Source organism: Megalopta genalis, chromosome 9, assembly GCF_051020955.1.
Source record: "Megalopta genalis isolate 19385.01 chromosome 9, iyMegGena1_principal, whole genome shotgun sequence".
Lineage (NCBI taxonomy): Eukaryota > Metazoa > Arthropoda > Insecta > Hymenoptera > Halictidae > Megalopta > Megalopta genalis.
In genome coordinates this window covers 19,026,487-19,044,915 of record NC_135021.1, presented here as the reverse complement: position 1 = coordinate 19,044,915, position 18,429 = coordinate 19,026,487, and the positions used below count along the sequence as shown (strand labels likewise).

At 41.6% G+C, this 18,429-nt stretch overlaps 1 long non-coding RNA gene across 9 annotated transcripts in view; it reads right to left on the bottom strand.

Moving 5' to 3' along the window:
* LOC117224655 (uncharacterized) overlaps window positions 1-18,429 on the bottom strand; it is a 25,408-nt gene extending 6,979 nt beyond the window's left edge. For 3 of the 9 annotated variants that reach the window (XR_013034081.1, XR_013034087.1, XR_013034082.1), the window contains exons 1-2: window positions 15,166-18,429; window positions 5-3,340 (exon numbers count right to left, since the gene is read on the bottom strand). This is a non-coding gene — a long non-coding RNA (uncharacterized LOC117224655). The remainder of the gene's footprint in view (window positions 1-4; window positions 3,341-15,165) is intronic. The other 6 variants (XR_013034086.1, XR_013034085.1, XR_013034083.1 and 3 more) reach the window with 6 other exon arrangements.

Here is an 18,429-nt window from a genome sequence, read left to right as displayed (position 1 = left end):
TTACCACCTTCTTGGGTATATCATTCAGAGATCGGCTTGCATCGACCTCGATATATGTACTATGGCATGATTAAACAATTTTTTTGTACTGATTGTGCTCAAAGTTTCAAATATATTTCTTCCATATGGATTTCATTAGAAATTTTATAGAGCACCGAAAATTCTGCGAAACAAAAAATAAAAAATAAAAAAATCATGCCCTTGTTGTGTCCTTCAGAGGTCGACTTCCGTCGACATCAATACATAGGTATAGATTTATTTGAACAAACAATTTCACTTGAAAAACTGCTTGAGCAACCATCCGTTGTACTCGCTTAAATATGCATAACTCCTCCTCGAACGTACTAAACTATCGCTGTTTTAACTTTTGTGTAAAACTTAGCACTTCGGCTTCGCGAAGCCGTTGAGCACGTTCTTATCATTGGCAGCGAGGGCATTGTCCTTTTCCTGAGAGAGACCCGTTACATCTTTTTCTAATATGATACACAGCGTTCACTGCAATGGGTTTGCAAGACAGGGCTGACGAAGTGAATGTTTATCAGCGTGATTGCGGATTGTCCCCTCGATGCCGTTGGCAACGTGCTCATCATTGAGCATGAAGTAAGGCTCAACATCTTGACGGCTGATATCAATTTTATCTTATTAAAGCTCTTGATGCTCGGAAGTCAATAGCTATTCGCCAACGTCTGTTGCCATCTGCGTCAGGTTTTTTAGGTACAATCCACAGAGATGCATTGTATGGCGAGGTTGAGCGTTTAATAGTTCCCTGGGACAACAGAGTGTTTCCACTTGTCGTTGGACTTCTTGCTGATGGGTTATCACAAGGGTAAAATCGCATTGTCTCGTATCGATTGGGTCTTCCTCAATTCCATGGTTGGAGTGATGAGAATTAGACACGTTATCCATGTTGTCTTCAGAGACAAATAAAACCTCTCTGAACATTCTCGGATAATACCCACCCGGAAATGGCGGGTTCCTCGGATCATTTGAAACAACTTCTTCCTTTACAAAAAAAAGGCTTCGGCTGATCCTTGGGATTCATTTTGATTCGGTGAAACTGATTGGCCAAATCGAAAACTGTGAAATATTTCGCACATCCAGGTTTGTCCAAGACTTCATCCTTTGGAGGTAAAGGATATTTCTCACTAACGGTTCTCTCGTTCGGTACTCGGACGTCGATAACCATCCGCCAACGTCTGTCGCCATCTGCGTCAGGTTTTTTAGGTACGATCCACAAAGGTGCATTGTACGGTGAGGTAGAGCGTTTAATGATTCCCTGAGACAACAGAGTGTCCCACTTGTCGATGGACTTCTTGCTGACGAATCACAGGATACCGTTAGTGTCTCGTGTATTGATTAGGACTTTGTCAGTTACATGGATGGAGTGATGAAAATTAAATACGTTACCCAGGTTGTCTTCAGGCAGATAAAAGCTCTCTGAAAATTCTCGGATAATATTGTGGATGTGTTTCTGTTCCTATGGGGTTGAGACGCTGAGTGTTTATGGGGTTCCATGTGACCTTCTCTCGGTTATCTTTGTCGACTTTCTTAGATTTACATACTGTAACCGGGTCCTCGTCGGAGCTGTCAAAAAGGTCGTATGGCAGGAGATACATATTGCGATTCTGTTTCTTCTTCCGTACCGTTGGCATTGGTGGCTAGGAAGCAACCAGTCCCATTTTTATTGCGCACAGCAGCTTCGACGATGTAGATGTTCCATGATGTAGAAGCACAATAATCACTCTGTTGCCGACGTAGGAACAACACGTAAAAGGAAACTTGAATACCGCTCGCGACTTGAAAAACGTCGCGGATGAAAACGTCCAAGTGAAATCGTTCGACTCTCTGGAAACGTCTGAGCGTTTTTTCATGGGCGTGACCAATAAAAGGCGTGCACGAGCGGCGCTCCGTCCTCGCGACTGATGCCGCGTCGCGCTGGCCGTCTGACGCAGCGGGAGTGGTTGCGAGGGCGGAGCGTCTGACGCAGCGGGAGTGGTCGCGAGGGCGGAGCGTCAGCCGTACGCGACCTCTCATTGTTCAGCGTTTTTCCTTAATAACTTGTAAACGAATCCTTGTAGAACATTTTCGCTAAGGAAAAAGTTACTTCGAATCACCTCAGGAACCTCTCATTTCCCGCTGGTACAATTAATTATGAGACATCCTCGCTCGTCTCTTACATGTATTATAATTTACTTAATATATTATATATTATTCTATTATCGTATATTATACATCACTGTATATTGTATATTATTCTCTCACTATTTTTAATTGTTAGCGAGATTCTTTGCATCTGTTAAATAAGTTTACTTTTATTTATTGAATAAGCACTACTGTATCTTGAAAACCGAGGCCTATCTTGGTAATAGGTTGTCCGGAAAGGTACTTGATCCCGTGAAAGGGCTGATGCCAGGGGTCGTTCGAAGTAACTTTTTGCTTAGCGTAAATGCTATCCGCGGCAAGCGACGACTGCTTCGCTGCAAAGCGTCGCGCAGGCGATGTCGGCGGATATTTTCTCGACCTGCGCGAGTGCAAAACCATTTCGATACTTTTCCTCGATAGTTTCTTCTTCAGAAATGTCTACAGAATCGGATGAAGTAGTCAGTTTCAATGGTAGATAAAGAACTTTCCGTGGACATGCAAATATATCGCGTAGAAAATACCGTTGTTTGCGACTCTTACAATGTTTAACGGTCGTTCAACAGTACCTAGAAGCATAAAATATCCGAAATATCGATTCTGATATATTCAGAAATCTACGCTCTGTCTTTCGAGAGCAATTAGACCTACCTAACGTTCTCAGTTTTCACGTAATATCTTACTTTTGTTAAAAATTGGAAGTCTTTATAGAAACCCGAATTTTTCGAAAACCGTGGATGGCACACCAATTTCGCTTTCGGATTCGTGTTTGGGTGACGGCTCCCTGCGAGGATCGCTCGTTGAATATTACAAAAGAAGATCGAGCTGAGCAGTGTAATCTGTTCGAACCGGGTCGGTCCGAGAACTGTCCGGTTGGTATGTTCCGGTCCAAATGGTTTGTCTGCTCCTCTTTTCACCGTTTTTAGTGTCAAGACAGTTCCTATGGAAGTCGCGATGATAAAAAACATGGGGAATCCAAAGTCAGCAGCGACGATGAAGCCAATTTATATATATATTGTCTTCTCTTGTTGGGTCATGAACCTCCCATAAGAAAGTGCAAGATATGTCTAAAATATCTTGGCCATACTTTACCCAACCAATTGTAGTAGGAAAGGACAGGCAAAGCCTGTAGGCCTGGAAAGTATGATGACTGTCCTCTTAACGGCAGATCAACGAACGAAAAGAGAATATGAAATTTAATCTGGAAAAAATGAATAACAAAGATAAATAATAATAAATAAATAATAGATAATAATAAAGATAAATAATAATAAAAAACAATAATAACAAAGATAAATGATAACAAATAATAATAAAGATAAATAATAATAGTAATAGATGTATTCAACAATGTTCCGTCTTCTTTTCAGCTCTCGTTTGTTTATACACGATGTGTGCATTATATTTTGCACTTTGTACTTGGAAGCTTCTAAATCTTTTCACCAAGAATATCTGTGGCAACACGATATCCTGCCAAATCCTATTTAAACAGAGAAATTCGGTTCAACGTTATAGCATTCTACATTTTGTTCACTAGTTGGCGATAACCTCACCAATGTAAACAAATCGTCGGCAAAGTGACCGTTGCATAAATAGGCGGGAGATTGTAAATTGTAACTGTTGAGTCTGCGCGAGGTGGACGGTAAGAGTCGGCACACGACTCCAGAAGCGACGAAGCGTGGAGTCGTGTGCCGCATGGCCGCTCGATCGTTCTCTTGTTTCGCGAGCGCCATGAGGCCCTCGGCCCAAGGGTGTACTATTGAGAGCCGACGAGAAGGCGTCTGGAAAAAATGCGTGTACGATCGGCTGGAACGCGTGGCTCCATCTCTCGACCGGGGCTCGGAATTAAGCTGCACGCGACGCGAGGACCGCGAGGGCTACGCCTATGCTACTAGTATACTACTCACCTACAGATATATACGCATATACGGCAATAGGCACACGCATCTGAGGTGTTCCGATCCGAAAGCGGACCAGGGCAAGAGGGCGTGACGCGCGACGGGAGTCAGGAGGCGTGGCCATCGCGGTCCGAATGTTGCGTGCTGCTTAATTCCGAGCCTTGGTCTAGCCCAGTGATGGCGAACCTATGACCCGCGGGTCAAACACTGACCCGCGCAGCCTGATCGCGTTTTAGAATTGTAATGTCCGCTCGGTAGATGTCCCACGCTACTGCGCGGGGCGCCGAAACAATTGATAGAGTAGATCAGAGTTGTTCAGCGGGGGCCACGTGGGACTACGTCACTAGTACCTATGCCAAGTAACTATCCCAAAAATGTCTCGCAATCCGGAAATGAGGGTTCCTGAGGTCATTTGAAGCAACTTTTTCCTTTACAAAAATTTTCTCCGAGGCACCGTTTACGAGTTATTAACGGAAAACGCTGACCAATGAGAAGCGAGCTCGGCTGGCACGAGGCGGCTGAGCCAGTGAGCGTAACTGGGCTTCGTGCGCGCGTTGGCAGGGCCGCCTCGCGCGGAGAAAATTTTTGTAAAGGAAGAAGTTGCTTCAAATTTCATCTGTTGCACAGCTCTGTTAAATAAGATTATGTCAAGGTTAATTCGTTCCAATGGATCCACATTTTTGGGGGGCTTTGATATTTTTATGGTTAGTTTGGGTTTATATATCGCGTCGATTTCAGTTTTATTTATTACATCAACTTCGCATATATGTGATTTTTATAAAAAGTGAGTGGGTTAATATTTCTTGGAGTTTTTATCAACGGTTTATCAATAACTTTTTGATTGCTTGATCGGGGATGTTGGAAAAGATATGAACACTTAATAAAAAAAAATACTAGAATACATGTATAGAAAATAAAAAATAGTTCGTATAATTGCAGTTGAACAATCGTCGACACTGTCGTAAATTATCCCGGATCCTCCGGAACCCCGTCTGGGAAAGGGACTTTTCTGGGACGAGCGACGCATTCCAAACTACATATATCGGTCCATCTAAACGTCTTTTTACTTTATTTTATTTTTACTTTATTGTTTTAATTGTTTTGCATCAATATCTTGTTTGAGTGTGTACATTGACGTGGAGGCTTCTTTGTCGGTCAATTTGTTGGAAACATTTCGTCCAAACCGAACACAACAACTTGTGTTTTTTTACATTTACATTACATTCCATATACATTTTTTGGAGAGAGGAGAGTGTTATATTATACGAAATATATACTTATGTTTTCTAAATACGCTATCATTTTATCCGCGTCGATTTATATTAATGATTAATTGTACAAGAAATCCAGACAAGTTTACGTATCTCTACAGGGTGTACCAAAATTATTGTACAAGCGAGAAATGAGAGGTTCTTGAGATCATTCTAAGCAATTTCTTCCTTTACAAAAATTTTTTCCGAGGCACCGTTTACGAGTTATTAACGGAAAACGCTGACCAAGGAGAAGCAAGCTCGGCTGGCGCTAGGCGGCCCAGCCAACGAGCGCGCGAAGCCCAGTTCCACTCATTGGCTCGGCCGCCTCGCGACAGCTGATCTTGCTTCTCATTGGTCGGCGTTTTCGTTAATAACTCGTAAACGAAGCCGCGGATCGCATTTTCGCTAAGGAAAAAGTTACTTCAAATGACCTCAGGAACCCTTCATTTCTCGCTTGTTTAATAATTTTGGAACACCCTGTATACAAGATAACAGTAATTTCTCCCTAATTCGCGCTCAGATTGCGCAGAAAAATGGACAACTTAGGAAGTAGAGATACGATTATTTTTATACTTTTTATAGTCAGCAAAGAGAAATTACAGCACTCTTTACGGGCATTACAAAATGTTTACCTTATTACAATTATATCGCTAAGAAATTAAAGGTAGCACGCGCGTGCTATTCGTTTGTTTGGGAGTGTAGACTATCTTAAGTCGATTGAAAAATACCAGCAAGAAGTAATTTATTATCTCTTATCTCAATTATTGTTTATTCTGGTTTATTATTCTATTATTATTCTATTATTCTATTCATGTATTTTGTTTATTCTGTATCGAGAACTGACAAGAAGTCCTACCAGGTTTTTCACGGGCGCAACTTCCACCTCCATTTATAAATTCGACATTAGTTTTAATTTTTTTAATATTTTTGATTGCCTCTTCTATCTTTTATGATATAACAAGAAAGTTTATCAAGATCTACGCATTTAAAAAGGCTCCGCGGGTCATAGGCTCGCCATCACTGGGCTAGAGACCAAGGCTCGGAATTAACCTGCACGCAACATTCGGACCGCGATGGCCACGCCTCCTGACTCCCGTCGCGCGTCACGTGTGTGTAGGTGAGTAGTATACTAGTAGCATAGGCGTAGCCCTCGCAATCCTCGCGTCGCTTAAGTCCGAGCCCTGGTCGAGAGATGGAGCCACGCGTTCCAGCCGATAGTACACGCATTTTTTCCAGACGCCTTCTCTTCGGCTCTCAATAGTACACCCTTGGGCCGAGGCCTCAAGGCGCTCGCGAAACAAGAGAACGATCGGGCGGCCATGCGGCACACGACTCCACGCTTCGTCGCTTCTGGAGTCGTGTGCCGACTCTTACCGTCCACCTCGCGCAGACTCGACAGTTACAATTTACAATTTCCCGCCTATTTGTGCAACTGTTACATTGCTGACGATTTGTTTACATTGGTAATGTTATCGCCAACTAGTGAACAAGGTTATGATATAGGTTATTAAAATAGGTTAGAATATAGGTTATGATATAACGTTTCGAGTAATTCCTCTATTGAAATAGGATTCGGCAGAAAATCGTGTTGCAACAGACTTTTCGAAGAAGAGAATATCACACACACATTTCCTCAAGAACAAATCCCATATTTTCGTTTCCACCGTTGATCTACGTTTAATTAGACAGCCATCATACTTTCCAGGCCTACAGGCTTTGCCTGACCCCTCCGCCCACAATTGGTTGGGTAAAGTATGGCCAAGATATTTTAAATATATCTTGCACTTTATTATGGGAGGTTCATGACCCAACTAGAGAAGACAATATATATATAAATTGGCTTCAACGTCGCTGCTGACTTTGGATTCCCCACGGTTTTCATCATCGCGACTTCCATAGGAACTGTCTTGACACTAAAAAGAGTGAAGAGGAGAGCAAACAAACAATTTGGGCCGGAACATACCAGCGGGCAGTTCTCGGACCGGCCTGGTCCGGACAGATTACCCTGCGCAAAACGATTTTGTTTCGTGATATTCAATGGGCGATCCTTGCAGGGAACCACTATCCAAACACGAATCCGAAAGCGAAATTGCTGCATCGCCCACAGTTTTCGAAAAATTCGAATTTCTCTAGAGACGTTCAATTTTTACCAAAAGTAAGATATTACGTGAAAACTAAAAAAACGATTGGACGCTCTAATTGTTCTCGAAAGACAGCGGAGAGATTCCTGAATGTGTCAGCATCCGATATTTACAATATTTTACGCTTCCGAGTACTGTTGAACAACCGTTAAAAATTCTAGGAATTGGAGACAACGTTTTTTCCTACGCGATATATTTGCACGTTTACGAAAAGTTCTTTATCTACCATTGAAACTGACTACTTCATCCGATTCTGTAGACATTTCTGAAGAAGAAACTATCGAGGAAAAGTATCGAAACGATTTCACACTCGCGCAGGTCGAGAAAATAGCCATCGACATCGCGCGCGCGACGCTTCGCAGCGAAACAGTCGTCGCTTGCCGCGGATAGCATTTGCGCTAAGCAAAAAGTTACTTCGAATGACCTCGGGCATCAGCACTCTCAGAGAATCGAGTACCTTTTGGAACACCCTGTATATCCCTGTACATCCCCGTATATCCTGTATCTACGGTAAAATCGTGTCACGTGGCCGCCGAATTTCCTACGAATCGTGTCCTTCGAATTGCCTTCGAAAAAAAATAAAAACTAACAAACAAGTCCCTCACGCGTTCTTTAACGCGATTATTTATTATTAAATTAACTTTGCGAATCGAACGTTGAATTCTGTTCGGACACGGAATGATTTCAATTAAAATATCGTTTACGTACTTCGTTAACGAAGCGTTGTGCACACCAGAAAATTAAAACGGCCGTCACGATTAAATTACTTATTATTTCGGGTTCGAAAAGTTACTAAATATTTTTCAGACATTCTGAAATAAGGGTGAATAGCGTTTTTTGTAAAATTATCACTGTCGCGTAGTAGAAAAAGTTCGGAAATTAACGCGCCGTAACTTGTTCATTGATTCGAATGCGGCATGGCGCTCCCCTTCTCGCGTCACGCTCCATGGTCGAAACAGTTTTTCGTTAATAACTCGTAAACGAAGCCCCGGATTGAATTTTCGCAAAGGAAAAAGTTACTCGAAATGACCTCGGTAAATCAAGAAATATTAATTATTTAATGATCAGAAAATCTCTGAAACGACTTCACCCATGATAAGATTATGTAACATGTTTTCAATATTTACTTTTTACATCAACGTCAGAACATCAGTTCAAAACACCTGAAAAAACGATACGCCCCGAGGCGAGACCTAATCTACTTTCAAGGGCAAATAGCGCGCTTAAAAATTCGTAGCGACGAGTCCCTCCGAAAGTATATAGATAGGGTTAGTCACCTCGCTTATTATACGCTTATTATACAGTCTATGACCGATTCGGCACCGAGGTGGAGACTCTGTTGTCTCAGGAAACTATTAAATGTTCTATCTCGTCATACAATTCATCTTTGTGGTTCGTGCCTAAAAAACCTGACGCAGATGGCAACAGACGTTGGCGGATGGTTATCGACATCCGAGCACTGAACGAGAAAACCGCTAGTGACAAATATCCTTTACCTCCAAAGAATGAAGTCTTGGACAAACCTGGATGTGCGAAATATTTCACAGTTTTCGATTTGGCCAATCAGTTTCACCGAATCAAAATGAATCCCAAGGATCAGCCGAAGACTCCGTTTACCACTCCATTCGGACATTACGAGTTCGCTCATATGCCATTTCGGTTAAAAAATGCACCTCCTACGTTCCAACGACTAATGGATCAAGTTCCGACCGGTGTTCGTCCGGCTGAAATTAAAAGTCGGAATCACTTTCAGGATAGAACGTCGGTACCACACAATCTTTCCCGCAGCGAGGGAAATGAAGGCGAAGAATGTTACGGGCCTCTGGACGGAGTAAATCCTGAAGATTAACCAGACGTGTGCAAGGACTTCCTGAGATGTCAATGCATAAAGAGAATCCAAAACGTGTTCGAAGCTGAGGGACACAAGTTATGCGAAAAATGTTGGTCCCGACTAGCATTAGAAGACAGGGAGTTATTCCCTGAAGGCTACTGGCATACAATAACAGCAAGCCATATCAATGAGGCAGATTGCTGTTGCTAGGGCTGCAATTAATATTCGAAACGTGGAACGCTGTCGAATGTCCGGAATGCATCGAAAAATATTTCGAGGTGTAACCGGAGACAATAGAAGAATTCTGAAATTGCAAGGCCATAGATGTAATCATCCGGTGGTAACACATGACCACTGACGGACCAATTAACTGCACCACTGTTGGGCCAGGAAACTTTCAATATATATAAAGTTCAATCCGTCTGTTCAAAAATTCAGACCACATCAGATGGTCTACATAGCCACATCATGGTCTACATAAAGACCATGAGCCTAGCAACATGGACCGACGGAAGAAGCTACCTCCTACCCAGTTTCCAATACATGCAGAACTGTTACCACCACAAACAGCATACATCTGCCAAGCATATTTCTACCGTCACATAAAAGCTCCACAAATCCAATTTGTGAACCGAGTTTACTTGAAATCCCCAATCAAAACATTTGGAAGACCTGCGACGTCCAAGTCTCACTTGCTTCCTGACGACGTATGGGAACCATCGGCGTCGAAGCAAACCTGGTTAAACTACACAAAAACTGAGAGGAGGATCCAGTGTTTCTGCCAAGAGCAGATCACATGGCTACTATGGACTTCCAGGTGCAGACAATTTATGCGACCAGAAAGCGGGCTGATATCAAGTCAACTACCGTTGGAAGAAATGTTAGCAAGAGTTCAATTCTCTTTCGAGCATATCAACAGAGTGTGCGTACTCTGTTACAAGATCACAATCGCATCCTACCTTTGAGACCAAGCAGCAGACAAATTAAACGTCGCAAAGGGACGATCTAAAAATTGCCACGACCAACGATCGCGCCCGGAGGATTTTAAGCTGGAGATCACGCACACGTCCCGAAAGGACCAAGGTCAAGCAAACTCGACCAGCAATATACCGGGTCGTACGAAGTAACGGATGTATCGGATCGAGATAACGTAATTCTGAAAGCTGATACGTACCGGCAATTTGATTTGCGAACACCAGGACAAAATAAAGCAGGCTTTTTATTCCGAGAGTTTCTCGGATTCACGGGCGAATTTATTATATACGGAAACGTTTTTAGTCCGGAGTGGCCGGTTCCACACCGCCTTTTCCTGTCCGAGGAAGAGGAAGATAACGAGTTTTACGGGTCAACGGTCGGCGCTGGGCCATCCGACCACCCCGGAAACGTACGAAGCGATCCTGAATTTACGCCGCGTGCAAAGAAAGCAGCTCGTGTTCGAAGCGGGAGGCCATCGCACGCGCGAAAACTGTTGGTCGCGCCTGCCGCGACGTGCACGGCGACCTTTTCCCGGGAGATGATGGCATTCGATACGTTCGACAACTATGCCAGAGGAAGAACAAAATTGCGAGGGTTGCGACACCCGCGTTTTGGGGATTGCACCAGCTGCCGAGTGCCCGGAAATTGAGGAATATCTTGAAATATCGAAGACTGCGAAAAGTGAATTATTGCAGGCGAAAAGCGTTCACGCGAAACAAAGGGCCCGGCGGATTGTAGTGATCAAAATTGCCCTTAGAGATTTTTTAAAGGTTCGCGAGTTTTTTCAGACTTTACTTTTCCAATTTCATATCGCATGGTTTATACACGTGACTTTACAAATATTTCTGTAATGTTTTAAAAGCGTGTCCCAAAAATGTCTCGCAATCCGGAATTGGCGGGTTCCTGAGGTTATTTCGAGTCACTTTCTCCTTAGCGAAAACGCAACCCGCGGCTTTGTTTATGAGTTATTAACGAAAGGTAGTGCAAAGGGTTAGTTTAGTTTCCAAGCCTTCCGTCCCCAGCTAATACCGGCAGAAAAATATTGTATTATTTACATATATCTTTTTATAATATTAAAAATATCTTTTTAACGCTTTAAAAATATTTTCGTTAATATTCGAGAGATCTGTTTGTTAATATTTGAAAAATATTTAAGTCAAAATACATACAAAAATAGTCATCCTGTAACCACCCTCACGAACAAGTTACAGGCTTGTAATTTTATGAATTTTTCTTAGTCATCTGTCGAGCGGTATTAATACTCGTTCAAGAACCTCCAAGGCCAATTTTAACCACCTCAATCGGCTGGGCCCTTTGTTTCACGGGAATGCTTTTTCCCTTGAATAATTTGTCTTCTGCAGGCTTCGATATTTCAAGAAATTCTTCAATGCGATCCAGGCACTCGGTAGCTGGTGCAAATCCCAAAATCCGGGTGTCGCAACCCTCGCAATTTTGTTCTTCCTCTGGAATGGTTGTTAAACATATCGAATGCCATCATCCCCTGGTAAAAGGTCGTCGTCAGGTGGTGACAGGCGCGACCAACGTTTTTTGCGCGTGCGATGGCATCACCCTTCGAATACGAGCTGCTTTCTTTTCACCCGGCGTAAATTCGGGATCTCTTCGCACGTTTCCAGGTGGGTCGGATGGTCCAACGCCGGCCAGTCACCCGTAAAACTCGTTGTCTTCCTCTTCCTCGAACCGAAAAAGGCGATGTGGAACCGGCGTCTCAGGGCTAAAATCGTTTCCGTATATAATAAATTCGCCCATCAATCTGAGAAACTCTCGGAATAAAAAGCCTGCTTTATTTTGTCCTGGTGTTCGCAAATCAAATTGCCGGTACGTATCAGCTTTCAGAATTACGTTATCTCGATCCGATACATCCGTTACTTCGTACGACCCGGTATATTGCTGGTCGAGTTTGCTTGACCTTGGTCCTTTCGGGACGTGTGCGTGATCTCCAGCTTAAAATCCTCCGGGCGCAATCGTTGGTCGTGGTATTTTATAGATCGTCTCTTCGCAGCGTTTAGTTTGTCTACGGCTTGGCCTCGGATTTTCGCATGAAATTGCAGTGGTCGATCTCCGATCTTCTCAAAAAATTAGTTCGTACATCAGTACAAATATTCTGTTAAAACGACGTGGCTCCTTTCCAGCGATCAATTCGTTTGTGGCCTGCACTTCGATGCAGCTATTTGCTTGATCTGGACAATTTCCGCCAGATTCCTAGTATGTATTTTGACTGAAATACTTTGCAAATGTTTAAAAAAAATATTTCTGAAACATCGCAGAAATATTTGCAAAGTCGCGTGTATAAACCATGTGATATGAAATTGGAAAAATAAAGTGTGCCTTATGAAAAAGAAGCTATGCCTCCAATGGGATTCGAAAAACCCCAGCGTAGTGTCTCCGCCAACCGACGGTGTTGAAACATTAATATCTAGGTATAAAGTCCCAAAAATGTCCCGCGATACGGAAATGAGAGGTAGCTGGAGTCATTTGAAGCAACTTTCTCCTAAGCGAAAATGCAATCCGCGGCTTCGTTTACGAGTTATCAACGAAAAACCCCGACGATCGCTCGAGCGCGGAGCGCGACGGAAGGAGGGAGGCTCCGTGCCGCGCTCGAATCAATGAACAAGTCACGGAGCGTGAACTTCCGATTTTTCTTTTTTTTTTTACCATTCACATTCAATTCTTCCAATATCTTTACAATTTTATAGTTGTTGACGATCGGTAATTGTAAAAACGAGCCGCAAGGCTCGAATAATCGTATCTCCTCTTCCTAAATTGTCCATTTTTGTGCGCAGTCTGAGCGCGAATTAGAGAGAAATTACTGTACATCCTACCTGGTACAGCATATATTCAAAATTGTTTGCAACATCGCAAGCAATATATTTGTAAGACATCATTACCCTACGCTATTGCAGGTTTCCATAATGAATTATATTACATGCTATTGTTGTTAATACAATGAACATTGTTGACGAATTAATTTATAGAATCGTTTATAGAATCGCAGAATATCGTTTACAGATCGATATGTAAAAATAATCACAACGATAGTAGCCCCGATTTACTTCATCGAGCCACTCTGTTTACCGAGAATTGTATTCTACTGGCAAAACGAGGTTCCACTTCGTAGAGTAGTGTCACTGAAAGTGTTCCTTGTCTTGAAGCACAGGCAACAAAGCCGTTAGCAACCGTGACTATAATAGTAAATTTGCTGTCGAATTGTTCTATATGTTATAAACCGACATCTACGCGGGCCTGAACAACGAGCAGAAGAAATCTATACAGAAAATGTTCAGGAGAGAGCAACACAGGTATCGGAACGAGGCATTGGCATCGGTCGTCCCGAGTAGGCAGGACCGGCGAAACTAAGGACTGTCGAGGTTGTTACAAGCCGAGGACTAATTACCCGAGTAAAGAAATTGCGGAGAAGTATAATTTTGAATTCGGTATAATTTTCGGTATATATATATATATATTTACTTGTTAGATCAATTTCGTATATATATATATGATTTTGATGAAATAGGCCTGCCATGTTCATCTTAGGTGTAATTCTTTTTTTAATTTTCTGTTTTTTTCTTCTCTATGTACATATCCGTTCTATGTGAATCTGTTTGAAATATTAATGTTTATAATTGTGGAGCATATTGTACAAACGGAACAACTACTTTCGATTTCCAGTGCTTTCTTCGAATTCGAATTGAATATAAAGTGGACAACTACTTATAATACTTTCTCCAAATAAAATGAAATATTAATCAATATTTGTTGCAGTGTTTTTTTTTATATTTTTCCAAAGTTCAACATTTTATTTAGTTTTTTTTCCTGTGGATTATTATTTAATTTTTTGTCTTTTTCGAAGTATTTTTTGTATTTTAAAGCATTTTTTGTGTGATATTTTTTTGTATTTTAAAGCATGTTTTGTGAGGTATTTTTTGTATTTTAAAGCATTTTTTTGTATTTTAAAGCATTTTTTGTGTGGTATTTTTTGTATTTTAAAGCATTTTTTGTGTATTTTTTTGTATTTTAAAGCATTTTTTGTGTGGTATTTTTTGTATTTTAAAGCATTTTTTCAAAGGGCTTAATATTTTAAATATAATAATATATTTAATATTTTAAACATAAGTTGGATATTTCTTGGGGGTTATTTGAATGCTTGTTTAGGGGATTAATTCTTTAAATTAATATCTTCTGCATAGCTTTTTCGGGTGAATTGTTTTAGAGATACTCTTGTGGGTTTCAATTTGTTGGAAGTTTTTTGTACGTACCAGTTGAAAATATTTTTAATTTATTTTATTTATTTTGCAAGGATTATTGGTAATTCTCTCATTTCACCGTCTTGCTGTCGTCTCATCCCAGAAAAGGTTCTACATGTACGGGGGGTAGTGGGGACGCACCCTGGGTGCAATTCGTACTTTCGCGGTCGCCTAAGGCGACGCAATTTTTTGTTTCGGTCGCCAAGGTGATACAGTAATTTTTCCATAATTCGCGCTGAGATTGTGCACGAAAATGGACAATTTGCAAAGAGGAGATACGATTATTCGAACCTCGCGACTCGCAAAACTGGATTATTCCGTATAATTATAATATTTTTCATTATAATATTTCAATTAATTAATAATATCAGTTACTATTCATAATTACAATATTTTAAATATTTTCCGTATAATTATAATAAAAATATTATATATATATAATATTAATATAATAAATATTATATATACATAATATTCCATCGATTATACGTATCTCCGCTTCCCAAATTGTCCATTTCTCTGCGCAATTTGAGCGCGAATTAGGAAAAAATTACCGCATTGGGAAAGGGTTTAGAGCCAGAGGCCATTTGCGGGACGGTCCTACCCGTTTTCAGAGTCAGACAGCTGCAAAAAAGAATCATGCGAATGAACTGGATTTTGACTCACCGAAGTCGACGGTTTGTTCGGGGCTGAGAAGATTCATTGCTTCGGAATCGACGATGTCCATTACTGAACTCCGGGCCGGGAATCGAACACGTGGTCGCAGTCGATCGATGTGTTTCTTTCGCCGGGTTTCCCGCCGGCGAAAAATGCTTTCGGCCTCCTCTCGAATGGAAACACTTCGTAGTCGACTAAAAGGACGGAGTTGTTTGATAAGCGAATTTTCCAGCTTGAAAATATGACTCTTGTAAATTTCGAGAACCGGGCGTACGTTTACATCGAAGTTGAAGTTAACCCTTCGAAGACGACGTCTTTGATCTGTACTGTACAAAGTCGAACTTTTTTTCCGATTTCCACTATAGCTACTATGAAATTCTTGTAGAGAGCTTCACTCTCCGAACAAGCATTCAAAACCATATTATTTTATATATTATTCATTCGCGTTCATATCTGACGCGAAACGCTGTCGGCCGCGCGATAAAAAACCGCGAAATGTTCGCGTCGTTCTTGAAAGGTTAATCGTCGAAGGTATTTTACTAAGCGCGCGAATCCGAGCTAACACTGTACAACGTGCGACAACTCCGCTTCAATAAAGCCTGAACGAAACTACTCTCTTCTCCCCCTTAGCGCTCTCCTCGCGATGCGAGAAACCGACATGCGCAAATCCACCGCTCATTCCCTCTCTTTTTCCCTCTAGCACACCTATCCTTACCCCATGCTTCTTCGTCGGCCGAGTATCCGTTCCTAATTTGCCGCCAAAAGACACGAGTTTAGAAGATGGAAACATTTATCTATTTATTTGCAATATTCCAACGGAACGAATCCTTTGTGTTGGAAAGAAAGAAAACAGAAAGTAATAATACTTTTTGCAGTACGATTTAAGTTTCAATAACGTGTACCAGAAACAACAACAAGAGTCTTTTCACGGTCGCGGGAATCGTCTGAAGTTGAGTCAAATCGAACACGTCTTACGGTATGTAAATATAATACAATGATTTCCATTAATATCCGGACACTTTTCGAAGCTCAATAACTTTTTTAGAATTAGACTAAATGACTTGAATTTTTTTTAGATAATAGAGCGATCAATCTACCAGATCGTAACTGAAATGCTTTTTTTTATAGGTTATAATGACAGGTTATTTATTATAATGATAGGTTTATAATGACAAAAGAAGATAAAAGACTCTTGTTTTTTAACTTTTTTATCGGAGCCTACAACGAAAATTTAAAAAATTTGTTCTATAGTTCTCTGCAAGTTATATACATGTTAAAAATTTCACCGAAATCTGTTGACCTTCGTATTTTTGACCAGGTCTTCCAGACGTGGTTGTACGGCAAAGGGTTAATTGTCGAGCAGATTATAAGAGCAAAGCGATAAATGAAAATGCGGGGATACTGCCGCAGGAGCGATGTTCTGCACCCTTTATATCTAGATGAAGTGGCCTAGAAGTTCTTGATAGCCGCGGCGTAGCCTCAGAGCGGATGCAACAGGTTGTTCTAGCAGTTCAAGAGATCGACTTATACAGGCGAATTAATCGAATGGCAATATTGTGGAGTATTGAATATAATGGAGTATTGATCAAGGAACGAATGAGATGATTTTACGTTTTGAAATTATTTAGGTACGAAAAAAAGTCCGTTTGCAAAAGTATGATCACAACTAAAAAATTTAGAATTAAAAAATTAATAAAATTATAAACATACAAATATACGCATAATTTAAGCAGTAGTTTTCGATTAACCATGCCGCTTTATTATTTACTATGATGTTTTTTACCGTTTGTCTCTCTGAAGAATTTACTTCTCAATTTCAATCAAGGTCCAAAATTCTGATAGAAAGGATGGACAAGGTCAAATCATATAAGAAGAGGACTCCAGGGTATCTGGTGATACCAAAAACGCATAAAATAAAATAATTTACGTAGAAAATAAAAGACTCATGCATGGCGCGCTGATCATTTAAAACGCAATTCCATCAATTTTACAATTGAGCGAAGAAGCAAAATATCAACATTTCAACTGGCCGCGCTCTATTCTAACTAACGAAAATAATTATAAATTATTATTTTTGTTATTACACGCAGACTTTGGGACTGGTTTCGGAACAATATTCGCAACATGAAAGGAGGTAACGTAACGAATTGAATTAAAAATATTGCATTTAAAAAAAAAAAATTTTACAAACGATTAAATCACTGCATTTTTTTCTCATTATTCTATCTCAATAAAAACCCAAATGTATGTACTAGTAACATAAAATGAAAAAGTAACGCTTAAACATATAATTTCAGTTGTTACATGTTTTCCCGCTTTTTGTAAAGAAACCGCGCGTCGCGTGCAAACGCGCGACGAATAGAGACGCTCGCAACGGAAAAACGAGGGAAAAGCGTCGCAGAAGAGGAAGGTTAGAATGCGCGCCAAGTTTTTACCTGGTCCTGGCAGCGCTGCGCCGTGGTGGTGACTTGCGGAGGCTTCCGGAAGATCGGGATCGTTCTGGACGGGCGGGCAGCCGTTTGAAGTGAACGCCGCTCTTCCACTCCGTTAACTGCACTGGCTAACGAAGCACAAGTTCAAACTGAAATGACTCGGATCTCCGGCATCGCGCACTTTTATACTGTGCCCGCCAACCTTCCCCTCCACAACGCTTTTTCCCAGGGCTGCCGCATAACTTGCTGACAGGCAGGAGAGTGGGTAAATTACAGATAATGGTGGGAGTACCTTGGCAACCGACGGGTCGCGAAACCGTGAGCTGGAAACTGACGTATCAGGCCTGGAGCAGTTCGCGGAATCGGCGAGAGGGGGGGGGGCGAGATCGACAAGCAGCGAGAGCGAGTAGCGAATGGTGTGTTGTCCTGGCTGTTACTGCTTCCCGATCTCGCTTGCTCGCTCTAATTCGTGATCCAAGCCTAGAGAAGCCTGGCGAAGAGCCTCCTATCGCGAGGATCTAAAACGTCTTGCGCGAAAATTTCAAGCGTTCTTACGGGATATAAAGGCAAACGTAAGCAGATTTATGTAGTCATAGTACATAGAAAACCAAAACACAAGCTCCGTCCTACAAACTAACCGACGCGAGGGGCACCGGGAGTCAGGCATTCGCTCCACCTGTATCCCTCCCACTTTCCAGATTCTGTGTTACCATTGGCTAAGTTACACGATGGATAGAAGACGCGATTAGGTGGAGCGCGGGCCACCGCTTCCCCTTGCCCCGCGCACCGTTACTTCGGTGGACCGGCCGACCGAATCCGCTTGCCACTTAGGTAGATTGGT